Source organism: Mugil cephalus, chromosome 5 (assembly GCF_022458985.1).
Source record: "Mugil cephalus isolate CIBA_MC_2020 chromosome 5, CIBA_Mcephalus_1.1, whole genome shotgun sequence".
Taxonomy (NCBI): Eukaryota; Metazoa; Chordata; class Actinopteri; order Mugiliformes; family Mugilidae; genus Mugil; species Mugil cephalus.
Window position 1 is genome coordinate 22,126,795 of NC_061774.1, and position 16,021 is coordinate 22,142,815.

General features: G+C 39.2%; 1 non-coding gene across 1 annotated transcript; it reads left to right on the forward strand.

Annotated features, from left to right (window-relative positions):
* Window positions 1-11,481: 11,481 nt before the first annotated feature.
* Window positions 11,482-11,553, forward strand: trnac-gca. The gene has a single exon. It is a non-coding gene; the product is annotated as a tRNA-Cys (tRNA).
* Window positions 11,554-16,021: the final 4,468 nt, after the last annotated feature.

Here is a 16,021-nt window from a genome sequence, read left to right on the forward strand (position 1 = left end):
TCTCTCCTGCAGCCACTGTATTTGCTTTCCTTTTTATATTTTTTCTCCCCTTTTCCCTGCATTCTCTAAACTCTACTCCCTCTTTTCCCCCCTGACCCCTTCCCTCGCTCTTTATTCCCTCCCCTCCTTTCTCCCACTCCGCCTGACAATCAGTGAGGTGTGCAAAGTAATTTTCGGAGGCCATTTTCACGTCCCGGGAGAGGCTGCGAATCATAGAATTTGCATTCATCGCTGCACAATAGAGGGCAACGGCTGAGAAAATCTCACTTTCTTGAAAAGATGATGAGAACAGAAGAAGATAGTCGAGTGTATTGTGGGAGATAGTGAAGTGTGCCGAGAGCAGCAGACGCAAAATGTTTTCATACAGTCGAATGGAAAAACCTTTTTTTTTTTTTAAATCAGGAACGTGATCATCTCTGCACTAGTCTCAGTCCTATCACACAGACAACAAAAAGGCACATGGCTCAATCCCAATGGTCTTTCAGACTTGTCTAAACAAATGTTTTACTCAGATCCCTAAAACTGTACAAATGCGGTATCCTGGATAGTCCCTCAGCTATACAACTTAGCTGGATGGTAGTATACTGTAATTTATGTAGTAAGTAAAGATTATTTGAATGCATTAAACATAGGGTTATTAGGGTTATGTAGGCAGCTTCTTATTTTGCTTTTTACGCCTTAGTTTGGTTCATTTGATTGTAATTGGATGGAGGCACAGAGGAGAGGTGGGATTTGTTTAATCAAATAAACTCAAACTTCAATTACCAATACACTGAAGTTTTTACCCAACGTTTCTACTGAAGTTTTACCGAACGGCTCCTGCAGCCATAAGGTCATTTATTCTGCTCAGTTATCTGAACCCAGCACAATCGCTGGGAAGAGTGAAGTGCATTTGGTAATCTACTGAAATTGTTTTTCCAGGTCACCACATTATGTGCAAATGCCAACTCTGCCAGCTCCATGCTAAGCTGCACTATTTGTCTCACAGATATACTTGCACCATTCCAGAACAAGGGCCATTTTCCAGGTTCTTGCTCGTATCCAAAGCACATCTGCTCAATAAGCACGGCAAAGGTTTGATATGAAATGTGAAATCCAATTCGATGTGGATATTATCTCCTTGTATGCTAATATAGAGCGCTCCGTGTGTGGTAATAAAAGAGATTATTTGATTACAAATTATCTTTCTCACTCTCTCTCTGTTACTCAAGCATTGCTCACACTGTTTGCTAAACCTCAGAAAAACATTGTCACTCCTGACCAGAGGACATTGTTCAACAGTAAGCTGTACGCAGCCTATATGTTTGATTATTTTTTTAAATGTACAAAAGATGAGAACAAAACTTTCACTGCACAACAAAATATGCTCATTAGCACTACTAGTGGACAAACTTTCTATGTGTTACCTTTAAACGAAGCTGCACCAATTACACAGTATCAAGTTTCCCCAAATACTACTACAATGCATTTTTTTCTGTTGTGAAATCTAACACGAAACTGAAAAATGAGTGAAGCAAAAAGAAGAATAAAAAATATGTATTAGCACAAAAAAAGCGCTAATGGTGAATTTGGATGAATGCCAGTAATTTTTATTTCTTTGCAGGCATTTGGTCATAATTGGTAAAATTGAAAGGCTGATGGCTCTGGATGAGGGAAACATGCAATTTAATCAATTAAATAGCTGTGACAAGATTTCACCTCAAACAGATATCAAATATTAAGATAAGAGTTACAGCTTTCCAATATAGTCATTAACTTAGCTTCAGCACTGGCACTTGCAGATAATGGAGGGAATTATTTCTCCAAAATTAATTTTATACAGGTTGGTCTTGCCAAAATACAGTAGCGTACTGCTCTGGTCTTCACCTTGACAACAACGTGTCGCCACTTCCTTGCACTGACCAAACTGACACTATATTCCCAAGGATATGTGTGGAGCCCCGTGGAGCCACGTTATCAGTGACCTGCAGTTCCTCTAGACTCACTGAGACCAATTGTTTGACATGTATTTTAGGGCTTTAATTTGGTCCCATCCACTAACATGGATGAGGAGGCACTTATGACCTATACAGCAGCCAGACACCAGGGGGAGCTCTACTTGCTTTGGCTTCACTTTAGAGGAGCTGTTCCATCGTCTATTGTATATGGTCTTACGTAAGTTACACTAGCACTTGGTATAATGTTGGAGGAGAGTAGATCAAAGTTTCCAGCAACACTGGATTTTATTATTATTATTTTTTTTTATTTTATTTCCCGGTGTGACAAAGTTATAAAACTCATTTTCACCAACTTAACACACTTGTTTCATCAAGAATTACTTTGAACATTACAAATTCTCTTCACGTCAGATCCTTGTTGCAAAGTTCAAGTTCAGCCTCTTTACTTTCCAAATTGCACAGTTCGGAGTCTCGGAGTGATTAAAGGTCTTCTGGCTGTAATGAGTCTTGCCATATATTGGTCTGTGCTTGCATCACCTATTATAGGAGTTAGGGCAGTGAACAGACACTTTCCAGGAGACGCAGAGAGATCTGACAAGAAAAATGGTGTAATACAAGGAAGTCAGATGTCAAACACTTATTAATGCAGCTGTTAATCGAGAGGGTGACAAAAAAGGAACAACTAACAAGTCAAAAATGAAACCAAGTTGGAATGGAGTCATGTGTGAAGCACTTTAAACTCAAGAGCAAGGACGCAAACTAGTTTTCGAGGACTACAACAGTTGCAATGAGTTTTGGTGAACACAAACAGGTGCAAAACTACTTGATCAAAGTTACACTTGTCCATAGATGAAATACAACACTGAGCACTAACAGCAACTACTGTAAAGTCACAACAAGTGCTACTGAGTGAACTCAATACCACACTCAGAACCTTACAGCAATATGAATCTACTTGTCTAAAATGACTAGTTTTGAGATTAACTGTGGGGGCTTTGTGGCTAGACATTTGTTTTTAAAAAACCTCGGCAACATTTATTTAGTGGTCTTTAACAACATTTTCCTTTAATTTATTATTTATGATAGATAGCTAAGCCCTTTAAGAAATACATATTTAAAGACATTAGAATTAACATGATGCAGACAGCTTTTTTTTTTCTTTTTTTTTTAACTGTGGTGCTTGTCTTAAGTTTCAACTCAACAGTCTGACTCTGAGCATCAGTCTCAGTCTTCATCAGATAAGACAAGTCGGTGCAGGTTGACTGATATTCCCCCTGTGTTTTAACTTATTATTTCATATTGAAACCTGACAGTATGCACTGTGACTGTGACAGGAGACAGTACACTGAGTAGCTGAATTTAGGGTCCGTCTCAAGCGTGTATGCAAATGGTCTTTGGGGGGAATGGTCTGTTTTAAAAAAAAAAATGTGACTTTCTGACAGTTCACGCTAAATTTGGGTGAATGCAGAAATAAATACAGATGTGTTCTGGGCTTTAACTGATGCAGAAACACACAGCAGCCTAGAATTAAACCCAGTTCCAGACTAAATCTTCTCTAGTTCAATAATGATGATTGAGATATGAGTCATGTTTTTATCTTTATTTAGACTTCGTATCCTCCGACGCAGCCTGATGTGCACCTCCTCAGGGATGCAAGTACATGTTGCAGCAATGCAGACTCCAACAAATGTGACTGGCTGCGTGAAAAATTCACCCTGCTCTTGCCTCAGTCAGTTCAGTCACTGGTACGCACCATCACCTTAGGTTTCTCATTTATAAATCACAGAATCAGCAATCTAAAAAGAAACCCAGTACTTGTACCTGGGAACAATATTGATTGGGATACCAAGAGTAGTTTTAAAAGTGGGTATATTTAAATTTAAATAAGGAGCTTTGAGGCATGCACTACAGAGGATGCACAACAGTAAATAACTGTGTCGTCAGCATAGAAATGATTAAGACACATTGACAGACAGATCATTTATATGGATAGGTCCTAGGACTGAGCCCTGTGGCACACCTTTAGTGATCTCTACTGAAGATGATGTAGTATTGACCATCTGAACACTGAGTCCTGTTTGACAGGTAAAATCAGATACATGCCTGGTTAGAATACTAATTTTTGCAAGATACTGATCAATATCGCACGGTGAACTGTGTCAAAAGAGCCTTTGCGAGATCAAAAAAATCAAAAAAGGGCAACACAGAATTTCTTAAGATCAGGTATAGAAAGACAACTGAGAGGTCAGAAATCATACAGTGAACTAACGTTTTGGCAGCGTAGTTACAAAGTTATGGAGACACACCTACTTGTGTAGGTTATAGTGGAGACTGTATGGATTCAGCCCAGTCATATTAAATTAATAGCTTTACTAATAGAGACTTTGAAATTCTGATAAGATCCATCCACATACAGCCAAAATGCAGATAAAAGCAGCTCCACAACTTTTAGGATAGTAGATAACCTTTTAATCAGTGAGTGACCGTTTAACCAAACTCTAAGTACATGCAGAGAAAATAGGTGCAAACACACATGTCTGCAAACCAAATTAAACAACCTAAACCAAAATGCACAAGGATTTATTTCTTTATTTTTTCTGCCTTTGCAGCCGGTTTCCTCCCCAGTTCTTCACCTGAACACACACACACAGACACGTGCACGCACGCACGCACGCACGCACGCACACACAAACAAACAGATATTCATAATCAGACACACAGTGTTTTTCAAAGAGAGAAAGAAGCAATACAATGTTATGCCTTTTCCCCTAAACCCTGAGCCGCAATCTGATTAGTGGGGAGATCAAAGCGCGGTAGTGAGCTTTTTCTGCACAGGGCCTGGCTCTGATTTGTCTGTGGGGGCTCAGCACAAGTAATAACCATATTTATTCCACTCACTCAGGTTCCATTTCTCCTTTTCCCTCCCTCTCTATTTCCCTTTTAACCATTCTTGTATTGCCTGTATTTTTGTGCCCCCCTTCCCACCCCCCACCTACAGCCTCTCCCACCTGTCTTGTCCCTACTGCTCCCTTCCTCTGTTTTATACCTGTACTCCATTCCCTCTCACCCAGCCTGGCGGACGTTAAACAATTCTTTTGTTGCCTCATCCAGTTAAACAGCACAAAGTTTCATCCCCCTCTGTGGTGGACTGACAGCACTTCCCCTTCGCGTGCTTCTCTCAAATATCAGACAGCTATGTGGAAAAAAAAGGAGCCATGAACATATCAGGAGTTATATATCCGTATGTTATCACGACTCTGAGGCTAATTTTGAAACAAACATCATCACATTTACAGGACCCCTCCCATATATTCTGTTTCCTGAGTTTGAGTGTTTCCCCTCAGGATGCAGACTTCGCTGTCCAGGGTGCTGAGAAAGAAGATGACCTTTCACCCCAGGGTGGTCCAGCTCTTAAATGCACACTGACCCACTTGTTGACCCACTTTAAAACTTTTTAAAAAGTAAAGTAAAACATAATGAAAGTTTAAAAAAAAAGGGACAGATTTATGAAGCAATTTCTAAATGATTTGAGATTGTTGTGTGTGCTGTACTATGTGTGTGCTGCTTTTATGTCTGTGTCTATTTATTGATTGTGTTTATTTTTAGGTACTTATGTTCTTTTCAAATCTTCACAGCTAATAAAGTGGTTTGAATTGAATGTAACTGACTTAACATAACATTTAATTGAATTTAATTGACTTAACATACTGTCTCCTGTAATTGGAAGCTGTAACTGGTGTAAATCAGCAACAAAAGCGAATTAATCTTAGATATTTGAGGAGTTCATTATTAGTGTTTGGAACACATGCTACATATTTTCTATTTTCGTGAAAACATAATGACACTTTGCACCAATAGTACCTTCTGTGCTGTTCTTGAAGTGTGGCGTCATTAGTCAAAAGTATAACATCAATATTTCGTTTCCCTACTTTAACCAACCAGATTGGTCACGCTAGTGTAGCCTGTCATAAACAAAAACTGTGCAGTTGAGAAACAGGAATCTGCAGCACTCAACCTCCATGACTACTCGAACACTACAGAACCATTTGTAGAAAGCAGCAGTTCAAACTCAACTCAATTTATAAAGCACTTTGAAAACCACGCAGTTAGCCAAAGTATTGTCCACTGACATTAGAAAAAGTAAAACACATAAAATAATTAGAAACAACAACAACAGGCACCTGAAACTGATTAATAACCAAAAAACGTGTTTTAATAGAGGATTTAAAAACAAGGAAGACTGAAAAAGCACAATCACCTCTCAGCTTCCTCTTTGTTTTTGAGACGACTAATGGTGACCAATCTGCAGACCCAAGAGAGCAAGAGGGAACGGGTTGGAAAGATGCTGCGGGGCAAGGTCATACAGACATTTAAAAAATAAATAAATAAATTCATTTTAAAATCAAGAACTGATGCCAAAATTGGGATACGATAAAAGTTGAGCAGCAGCGTTTTGAACCAGCTGTTGTGAAGCCAGTGACGTCCCAGAGCACTGCTTGCTTCCCTTCACAGGGAAAAAGCTTCTTTCATGAAAGGAGTAAATGCACTTTGTTTCAAAACGGCAAATAGGTGGTTCATCTGCACAACTGGTCATGAAACCGCCTGATGTGGCAACACGGGTGTCAAGCCCTGCAATAAATAGTAGTGGTTCATGTACATCTGTAACACTTAAATAAGAGCAAAATTCTAAATAAAGTAACAACTATAGATAATACCAGCTTACAGGTTTGCTAGGTACAAATTTACTTAGTAAACCTAATGAGCTTATACAGAAATAACAAAAATATATTAAGACTTAGGTAACTACAAAATGAGAGAAAATTACATAAAATCAATCATTGGCACCAGAAATCCTGCAAAAAAAAAAAAAAAAGTGAATAAAAAAATGAGAATATTTATCAAAAAAAGTTATTTTAGGAACTTTGATAGATACCCTGTAGCCACCAAGAACGCAGGCTAAGAAAAGTGTCGGATGAATGGATGGATGCATATTTTTAAGTGGAACCACAAAGCTAAGGAGCCCAAAACAAGCAGGGCCCAGCAGCGGACTGGGTTATGGTTGCAATTATAAGAGAATTATAAGTGAATCGATGTGTAAATGCAGAAAAATCAATGTCCCTAATCATTATATAAAACAAAAAAACATCAGTCATGTGTAGTTCTTAAAAAGCAAGAAACCAATTAGCATTTTGGTGGTGTCAGTTCAGAATTCAACTAAATCTAAGCCAAACTTCATAAATACATGAGAAATGCAGTGCTATTTCTTCAAACTAGTTCCTTTCACAGTCACTGTAACTAGTGCTACCACTTCTAATAATATTCTGAATAATAAAGCACATTTGGTTTCTAATTTATAGATTAAAAGAGAGGATGAACTGGTCAGCACAGTCAGTTATTTCTCTCAATAGGGCAAAGTTCAAAGTGATGCTGTAATATATCACAGTAGCTGATGAAAGCGCTGGTCTCAAATGACTTATAGATGATCTGGCACCGGCCGAAAACACATTCAACGGAAGCTAAAGTTTCATGGTCGGTTTATTCTAAGCGCGTCCGAGCGATACTTTCAGAGGGAGATAGTAACTTCAAATTTAGAGACCCGTTTCAATTTGTCATCTGACAATGAGTTGAAAGATGAACTGTTGGAAGTGTCAAATGTGATTTTGTAGGGACACGTAACAAGACGGCTGCCTCACATCTGTTGCAAAACATTGCCAATCACATCAATTTGAATGCTCAGCCTCCCAGTCAGGAGCCAGTTCTCTCCAAATGATGCAATCCAAAGCAGATGAAAGAACACGCAGGAACGGCAGTTTACTTTGTTTGATTATTTTAACATATACAGTTTTTTTACGACCAGGAAATGTCATGTCAGCTCATGTCGAAACAAAGCTCCAACTCATTAAGACCTTGTTCAATGGCTTGACCTAAATACTGGATATTTAAATTCACATCTAAGATAACTTCAATTATCAGTAGGATAGTGATGGAAGATGAACTGGATCTTGTAGATGCATACAATAATTAGCCACAACATTAAAACCACTGCAGATAGTAGTAAATACCACATTTTATGACAATACAATGTTCTGCTGGGAAGCTTTTGCACCTGGTATTCGTGTTCCACAAGGGCCCCTCCCCTCAACCTATAGGACCAAAAGGCCCCCACTAACAACATCCTGTTGCCAGACAGTGCAGGACACCCTTGTACAGGTCCATGTACATTCCCTGATGAGTCACAAGTCTTTCAGGGGCACAAGGGAGACCTACGATATTAGGGAGGTGGTCATAATGTTATGCCTGGTTCATGTAGACCACTTGTGCAGCAATGTTACACAGTGATGCTCACAAATCTCTCAAATCGTTGGAAGGTACAGATAATTTACAGGTGATGTTTTTGTTATTAAATTGAACTGGCTAAAAATGAAAAACCCACTTGCTTTGAGGTTTTAATTTGCAGCTGTTGTGTGTCAGATCTGCACAGACAAATGAACTCCTCCCTCTTATGTTTCTGCATTGTGACTGTAGTTGCGGTCATATTCAGGTCAAGTCAAAAGATTGGAGCCCAGGTGAAGACGTGAGTCTCCAGCATTGGACTCAGACATCGAGCGCACCAAATGTTCACCGGAATGAATAATGAATAAGGCAGATTTTCAGATTCCTGATGACTGAGCACATATATGGAAACGCTATCAATTTTAAATGACCTTGACCGTTTTTGTAATGTTCACAAGAGAAATAAAGTCAGACAAAGTAAGAAGAAATTACGTTATGTCACTGCCAGTGGCCATTTAGTCGTTGGTAAACACACATTCATTGAATATTTTATAAAGCCTAAATGTTCTGGGCATTGTCAGCTTTTATTCAGGGAAGTTATAATTTCATTGCTATTACAGTCTCCTTTGGCAAATTGGTGCAGTTTATTTCGTAAGCCCCAGAATTTAATGGAAACCTTTAGAAGAACAACATTGTGCTACTATAACAATATGCAAAGGCTAAACAATACAACTGACATAAATATCAGAAACTGGCAAAAATTATGTAAAGCATTTGCTTTTGTTTAATTTGTCCGTTGCACAAATTTCACCATTGCCCTCATGTAAACTGGCGTAACTGCGTAAAAATACAATGATTAAAAATCCAAGATCACCATTAGCGTCCGCAAATATCAAGTTGTATCCGAGATAGGCAGTGCTCCATCTCTGCAGCATAATTGGCTCGTGAGATAAACAAGCGCACGCACAGATGGAGGGTGCCATCGTGAGATTAATGGACAGTCTATTTCAATTCACATTCTTTCTCTTTTCTTTGTGTCCTTGGTTCATTCTTTCTGTTCCTGCCTTTGTTCTCTCTCTCCGAAAGCCAGAAAGAAGCCGTGTGAGGAAATTCTCTATCAACTTTTGCTTCCCTTTTACTGGCAAACAAAAGAAAGATACACACATAGTTCAGTCCTGAGTTATTATTGAACAGGATGTCGCCCTCGCTAACTCACACAAAGAACCTGCAGGTGTGTAGATGGTAGGGATTGTACTGCCTAGGTGACTGGTTGACGTCGCCGATCATGTGACAATAACAATACGGAGCTCAGTGGCATATCAGTATTTAGGCGTATGTGGAGCACACAGTCCTGATAAGCTGATGTATTCATGAACAGTTCTATTGTGTTATATTAGTTAACACTGTTGCTATGGTTGTAGAGCAAGTTTTTTTTTTTTTGTCCTTGATGTCAGTGAATGCATCATGCGAGAGATACGGTAGAGCTCAGAGGTAACCGAGCGAGAGCTGCATATTAGAAGTGTCAGGACGATGCTGCTTATTGTGTTGACATGGGCTACGTCAGCACCGTCAACAGCCCGTTTGTCAAGCTTTTATTGCTTTACAGAAAAGCCCTCGTAGCTTCCTTTGGGTTAGACGCTGTATGAATTTAGTTGTTGCAAAGCGTTACTTTGCAGTTGCAACTGTGTCTTTATGAGTGACGTCGTCGAGTAGTCGACATTGGGTCAACTTTCATCACATATTAGTTGCTTTAAAAAAAAAATGGAAGTCGTTCAACCCATAGTAGACGGTGACGATTAAGAAAAATGTTGGGAAGCTGTTTGACCAAGTCTGCTGGAGCTTGACTGGATGAATGGAGGAGGAAAGAAGATGAGCTAAGGAGGAAAAGAAAGCAATGGTACAAAAGAAGATAAGGGAAAAGAAGGAATGAAGGGAAAGAAGGGAATTTGGGGAATGGATGAGAAATCAAAGACACAGAAAAGGAGGAAGATAAAGCTGAGAGAAAAGAATTTAGAAGTAAAAGAGGAAGAAAGAGGAAGCCACAAAGGGAGGAGAGAAGATGTAATGAGCTAGAAGAAAGTGAAAGAGAGCAAAGACAACATACAAATGCAGGAAACATAACAAGCGAGCATCTCAAAGTTAAAATTGAAGGGAAGATTAAAAAAAAAAAGAAGGAAGGCAGAGGGAACAAGAGCTGGGGGGTAGAGCGATGAGGTGGAAGGAACACGGAGATGTGGAAAACGAACAAGAGAAGGGGATGAAAGTGGGTGAGAACAGAACAAACGGGATCGAGAGACGACTGGAACAAGAAAGAACATTGAGGCCAGTTTCGTCACAGAGCCCCAGAGAGCAAAGATAAAAGCCGGTTAGCGGCCAGCTGCAGATTAAATCTGTCTCCGTCACCTTGGGTTTGACTGTCTCCGGTTTGACTGTGACAGAAAAGGGACGGCGTCCTGCTTACGAAAGGGTTTCATCATATCCAGTTCAGTTGTGATAATGAAACATCTATTTTGATTTAAACTATAAAAATTCATACTGACATGGTTTCTTCCACCTCTGGGACCTCCCGTTAAGTGAGTAGAGTTATAATAATTACATGTAATTCATATAACATTTTAGAATAAAATGTAGTTCTTGGCCAAGGTAGTTTTCATGCAGTATAATATTTTACTGTATGGAGAAAGGTAATTAAAAGTCCTTTCTGTTTTTTCTTTGATAGGCTAATTTGGTCATCCCAGAGCGGCTGGTACTGTCTTATCCTACAATGATACTAATATCTCTGTTCAGAGCAGATTAATAACTTAAGGGTCAGGATTTTATTGTCACTCCAACACATGGCGCATGTGGGATTAGTAAGAATTAGTAAAACGATGAGATTTTTTTTATGCCTTCAAGATAGAGATTGTTTCTTAGACTGAGTTCCAGTCTATATAGGCCTCATTCCTGATAGGAGGAGGACAACAGTCAGGGTTTCAAGACACTAATTGCAACGAGTCTAGTATCCATGTCTACAGGTGCTCCTACTTGTGGGGAGTTTGATAGTAAATAATATTATATATGTATATACTGTACTTGTACCTTGACCAAGATAAAGTCAACATCATGCCAATATTATACTTGTGTGTATAAACATATGTGACCCTACCTCAGAAAGTTTATTTATATTTTTAGTATAGAATATATTTATATCATATTTATGGTTATATAGCCTTTTACCCGCTGGTCAGGTTAAGGTGTCATCCGCCACCACTTATTTTATGCATGTTTCTATGGGGGTATAGCTCAGCGGTAGAGCATTTGACTGCAGATCAAGAGGTCCCCAGTTCAAATCTGGGTGCCCCCTTTTGGGAGTACAGTATTCATCCTGAATTTATTTAAAAAAAAAAGTTGCTTATTTGTTGTGGTGGTGTGGCATTTGACCTCGTTTGCTCTCTAAATCAAGGGTATAGACGTAAGTCTATAGCAAATCAAAGTAAAACTTTGCTTGCTTTTACATCGAAACTCTACTTTATTTTTCTCCATTTCTGTAAGCGATAAATAAAGCTACCCAAAGGAATCCATAGTTTCATCTAAAGCCGGTGACAAAGCACAGAGTCCACGGCTGCAACAATTTGGCCTGCTGAGCGTGTGATGATTAATATTTTCAAAGTCTGGTTGGTCTAATTAAGAGCTAACAGCCAGTTCCATTCAAACAATGTTTGCATCTCATCCAACATTTACCCAATGGGCACCATATTGCCACAGAACTTTTTGTGAACAAAAAGTACATGCAGACACCCCAGTGGCTATTTGAGACATTTTAGTTTGTATCTAACTCGATGGCAGAATCAGTGAAATGTGAAGTATATATTTTTGTTGACTGTGCATCTATTTGGCTATGTGGAAAGAAGCCAATAGAAGAGACAATGTAAAAGGTACAGTATATATAGGTGTATAATGCTTATGGCAAACTTATGCCATGAACAGTGATGTTGCTTTAATTATTCAAAGGAATGCTGAGCATACATTAGGTGTTTTCCTTCTCTTCAGTCATAGAGAAGCTTTACGGGCCTTAGGCTTAATCCTCATTAAGAATTCTTGCTGCAAAAGAAGCGACTAGTGAGCAACTTCCCAGTCTTTAGGCTCAACGTCCTTGACCACAGTTAAAGGGAGAGGTCCTGGATTTTCATATCTTTGTGTTATTCTCTGGTGGTTGTTGAATCTCTGCTCAGAGCTACCTCCAAACCTTATGTTGATGTTTTCTATGATGACACATTCAAGTGTGCATAAAAAAGGGTTCTTGAAATTATAACATTTTGGAGTGCAGGTTGTACTCCATCACACATCTAAAAGCAAACTAAAAGCAAGAAGGCCCTGTCAGTGTTTACTTTAGTTTATCAGTAATGGTGGAGAGATAAGTGGAGAGATAAGTGGTGCAACAACTGGCATAGTCAAAAAGAGAGTTAAAGTTCTCTATCAAATCTGTGCTGCTCAAAAGAGTCATACTGCTCTTGGCAGCAGTATGAGAACTTTTTTGGAAACTACATGATGAAACAATTATGCTCTTTATGTATTTAAATTGTTGTACCTGCAAGAACGCCAAGTTATTTAATAACATCTCTGTTCTCAGAGAGAGACGGTCAGTTTTGGATTATAGACAGGACAGAAAACCACAGAAGAACATTGGCAAGCTCTCCAAAAAGCTTGAAAAAAAAAAAAAAAAAAAAAAAAATACTTGCTAAAAAATCTTCCAAAACTGTGTCCATGTTTAGACAAGTATGTACGGGAAATGGTTCAAACAGTATAGTGGTCACTGGGTAGTCCACGTTCATATATTGAACACCTGAAGTCCTGGCTCAGCTGAGGCCCTGTCTTGGACCATTTTCAGTTTGCATATCAGGTGTTGGTGTGGGTGATGCTGTCATCTACCTACTTCTTTGATTTCTCCAGTGCTTCTAACACCATTCAGCCCTTTCTGATGAGTGAGAAGTTGCTCAGGATGGTGTCGGCTCCTTTACTTTCTGCTGGATTACTGAGTGGCTGAGGTGCTCTCTGTCCAATACTCAGTGCGTTTACACATGCAGAGCTTAATCAAGCTTTCTGAATACAGTCCTTGTCTCAGTTTACCTGCAGTCGAGAACATCAAATAACTGACGGGAACATGTCCTCCTCCTCCACACTAGGCGTTTGTGGAGCTTGCACATACATTTTATCCGACTGTAGCCCGATTAAGGCGAATACATGGCGGACAAAACTGAATTCCAATCAGATTATCTGTGTGTCTTAATCGGATAAGGAGAACTCTGATTTTAGTTGGAGTAATGTGTTTACGTGCGTTTATGTTGTGCAGCTAGAGTCCGATTAAGGCAATATTTTATTTTATTTTTTTCACATGCATGTAAACGCACTGACTGTTATAAGTAATGTCAAGTACAGCTCTGGGTGCAGCCACTTGATGCCTCTGCAGTGGTTGGGTGTATTAAGAATGGCCAGACTTTCTGGAGTGGTCCTACACAGACCACCTACTCCTGAATGTGGACAAGACCAAGGAGCTGGTCAAAAAGAGGACATCAGTATACCCCATCACCATCCAGGGCCAGGAGGTGAAAGTAGTGGACTACTACAAGTATGTACGAGTCTATATGAACAACACACCAGACTAGAGGGACAACAGTGATGCTGGGAAGCGTCTGAGTAGACGGTACATTGCTGGAGATTTTCTACCGGTCTGTTGTTGCAAGTGCCTTGTACTTTGCTGTAGTTTGTTTGTCAGTCGGATCGACAAATTGTTGTTTTGTTTATGTGCAACTAAGCTACTATCACCAAGCACTTTCCCTTGTGGATCATTAAAGTTTAAGTCCAAGTAGTTGGTTTGCATAGGCCATGAACTGAGACACCACACACACATCTAAGGTACCTTTCTTATCTCCACTTTGGTTTGGTAATCATTAAATCAGCACAGCACATCCAGGAAATGCTTTCCAAGTCATTGCAGTACTTCAAACACATTTGTTGCTGTTTTCCTTGCAGCAAATGTTTTTAGCTCTCTTTGACATTTGTCACAACTATATCCACTCTATTAGTTACATGTTTGATCTTAATTTCACCGCAGTGTCTCTGAGTGTTAATGTCTGCAGCATTGTGAGCTACATTATGAACTATACCACGTTTTGCCTTTGATGTCAACGCCCTCCCACGCAGCCAGCACCTAATAAGTAACAAAAAGTCTGATGGCTGAAGATAAATAGTCATTGTTAGCTAGGTTTGAATATTTCGGAGGCGTGGTACGGGCTGCTTCCTCCATCCATTTCAATTTCATCGTGTGACATGTATGTAGAACATTATGTTTCTCCCACTCTGCACTCCCAAAGAACAAAATGTATTAGAAATGACAGAGACATGGAGAATGAGAGGCGAGAGGGAACTGATTTGACTCCTAAGGCTAAGGAAGAGTAGGTATTATAGTAGTAGAAAGTGTCTTCAAACATATGATTCTATCTGAAAGCTGTAGTTATTGTTGGTTATTACTGGTATATACATAAATATACACTTTGAGTTCATTTGTATTTGTATTTTTTTTTTTTTTTTCAGTTGAATAATAAGCAGGAGGCTGTGGAAGCAAGATACAGAATGCAATATACACATATCCAGATTCTCACATGTAGACAGATTGCACAAACCTTTCTTGAAGATGATATCTCATCTCATCTTCTACTACTCTTATCCTCACTAGGGTCGCAGGGGTTTGCGTGAACCTATCGCAGTTGTCCTTGAAGATGATATGACTGATAATATGTTTGTAGGTACCTTAGGCCAATATTTTGTGCCACAGCTCAGCCTTTACTGGAAGTGTAGGCAGTGCCGAGTGTGTACCAGAGCTGCTATTGGCAAAGTTGAGCCAAGTCCATGTTTGTAATCATGTTTGTATGGATGGTTTTAACTGTAAGTTACTACTGCTAATCTAATACACGAAGGGGGAATGTCTGCACAGAAGAATGACTTAATTTTTAACATTGTAGTTTCCACCAACCAGCCACATCATTAAAACCACTGATAGAAGAAGTAAAGGACATGTGTGACAATTCAATGTTCTGCTGGGAAATGTTTGGAGTTTGGATGATCCCAAAGTTGGATCCGTCCGCCACAGTCTACCCTTGGCCTCCCATTTCAAGTGATACACTCTTTCTAAAAAAACGAAAACAATTATCAATTGCTTTTCCTTGAACTTAGTTCAAGTTTCTAATTAGAATGTACCATTGCTTAAAGACAAGTTTCAAATACACAACTTGATGAACTGGTTTTAAACGGATTGAAAGCAGGCACATTTTGGTCCACTGCCTCCCTCTTCCAGCAAAGGGCACACATCGCATCTGTTCTGCTATTAATTTTCCAATTGGCAAGCAGCGCATTCTATATTATAACCCAGTCCCCTGAGTGGATGAGAAATAATAAGTCTTATAATATGGAATTCTAAAATTATGACAAATGAGAAGAATATAAACTACATCCTCAGTGATCTCTGCAGAGACTTTCATCATATCAACCATCACACTAGCAGTTTTAAGGAGAGATGTGTAGCTGCATTTGGCCAAGTTACTGTGCTCTTTTGCCAGTGGTCTAGATCCAAGTGATCTCCATCTGTGGCCAATGGCTTCAATAAGACTTGGTGAACTTTTAATTGACAGATTCTTTTAAACTTATGTCTAAAAGGCCATCACACAAATACAACCTATATTCATCTGTAACAATTTTCTCAATGTAGAAGACATTACTCCAGACTTTTTCAAAAAACAACAACACGTATCGTTATAAGAACGCACTTAGCCCAGACT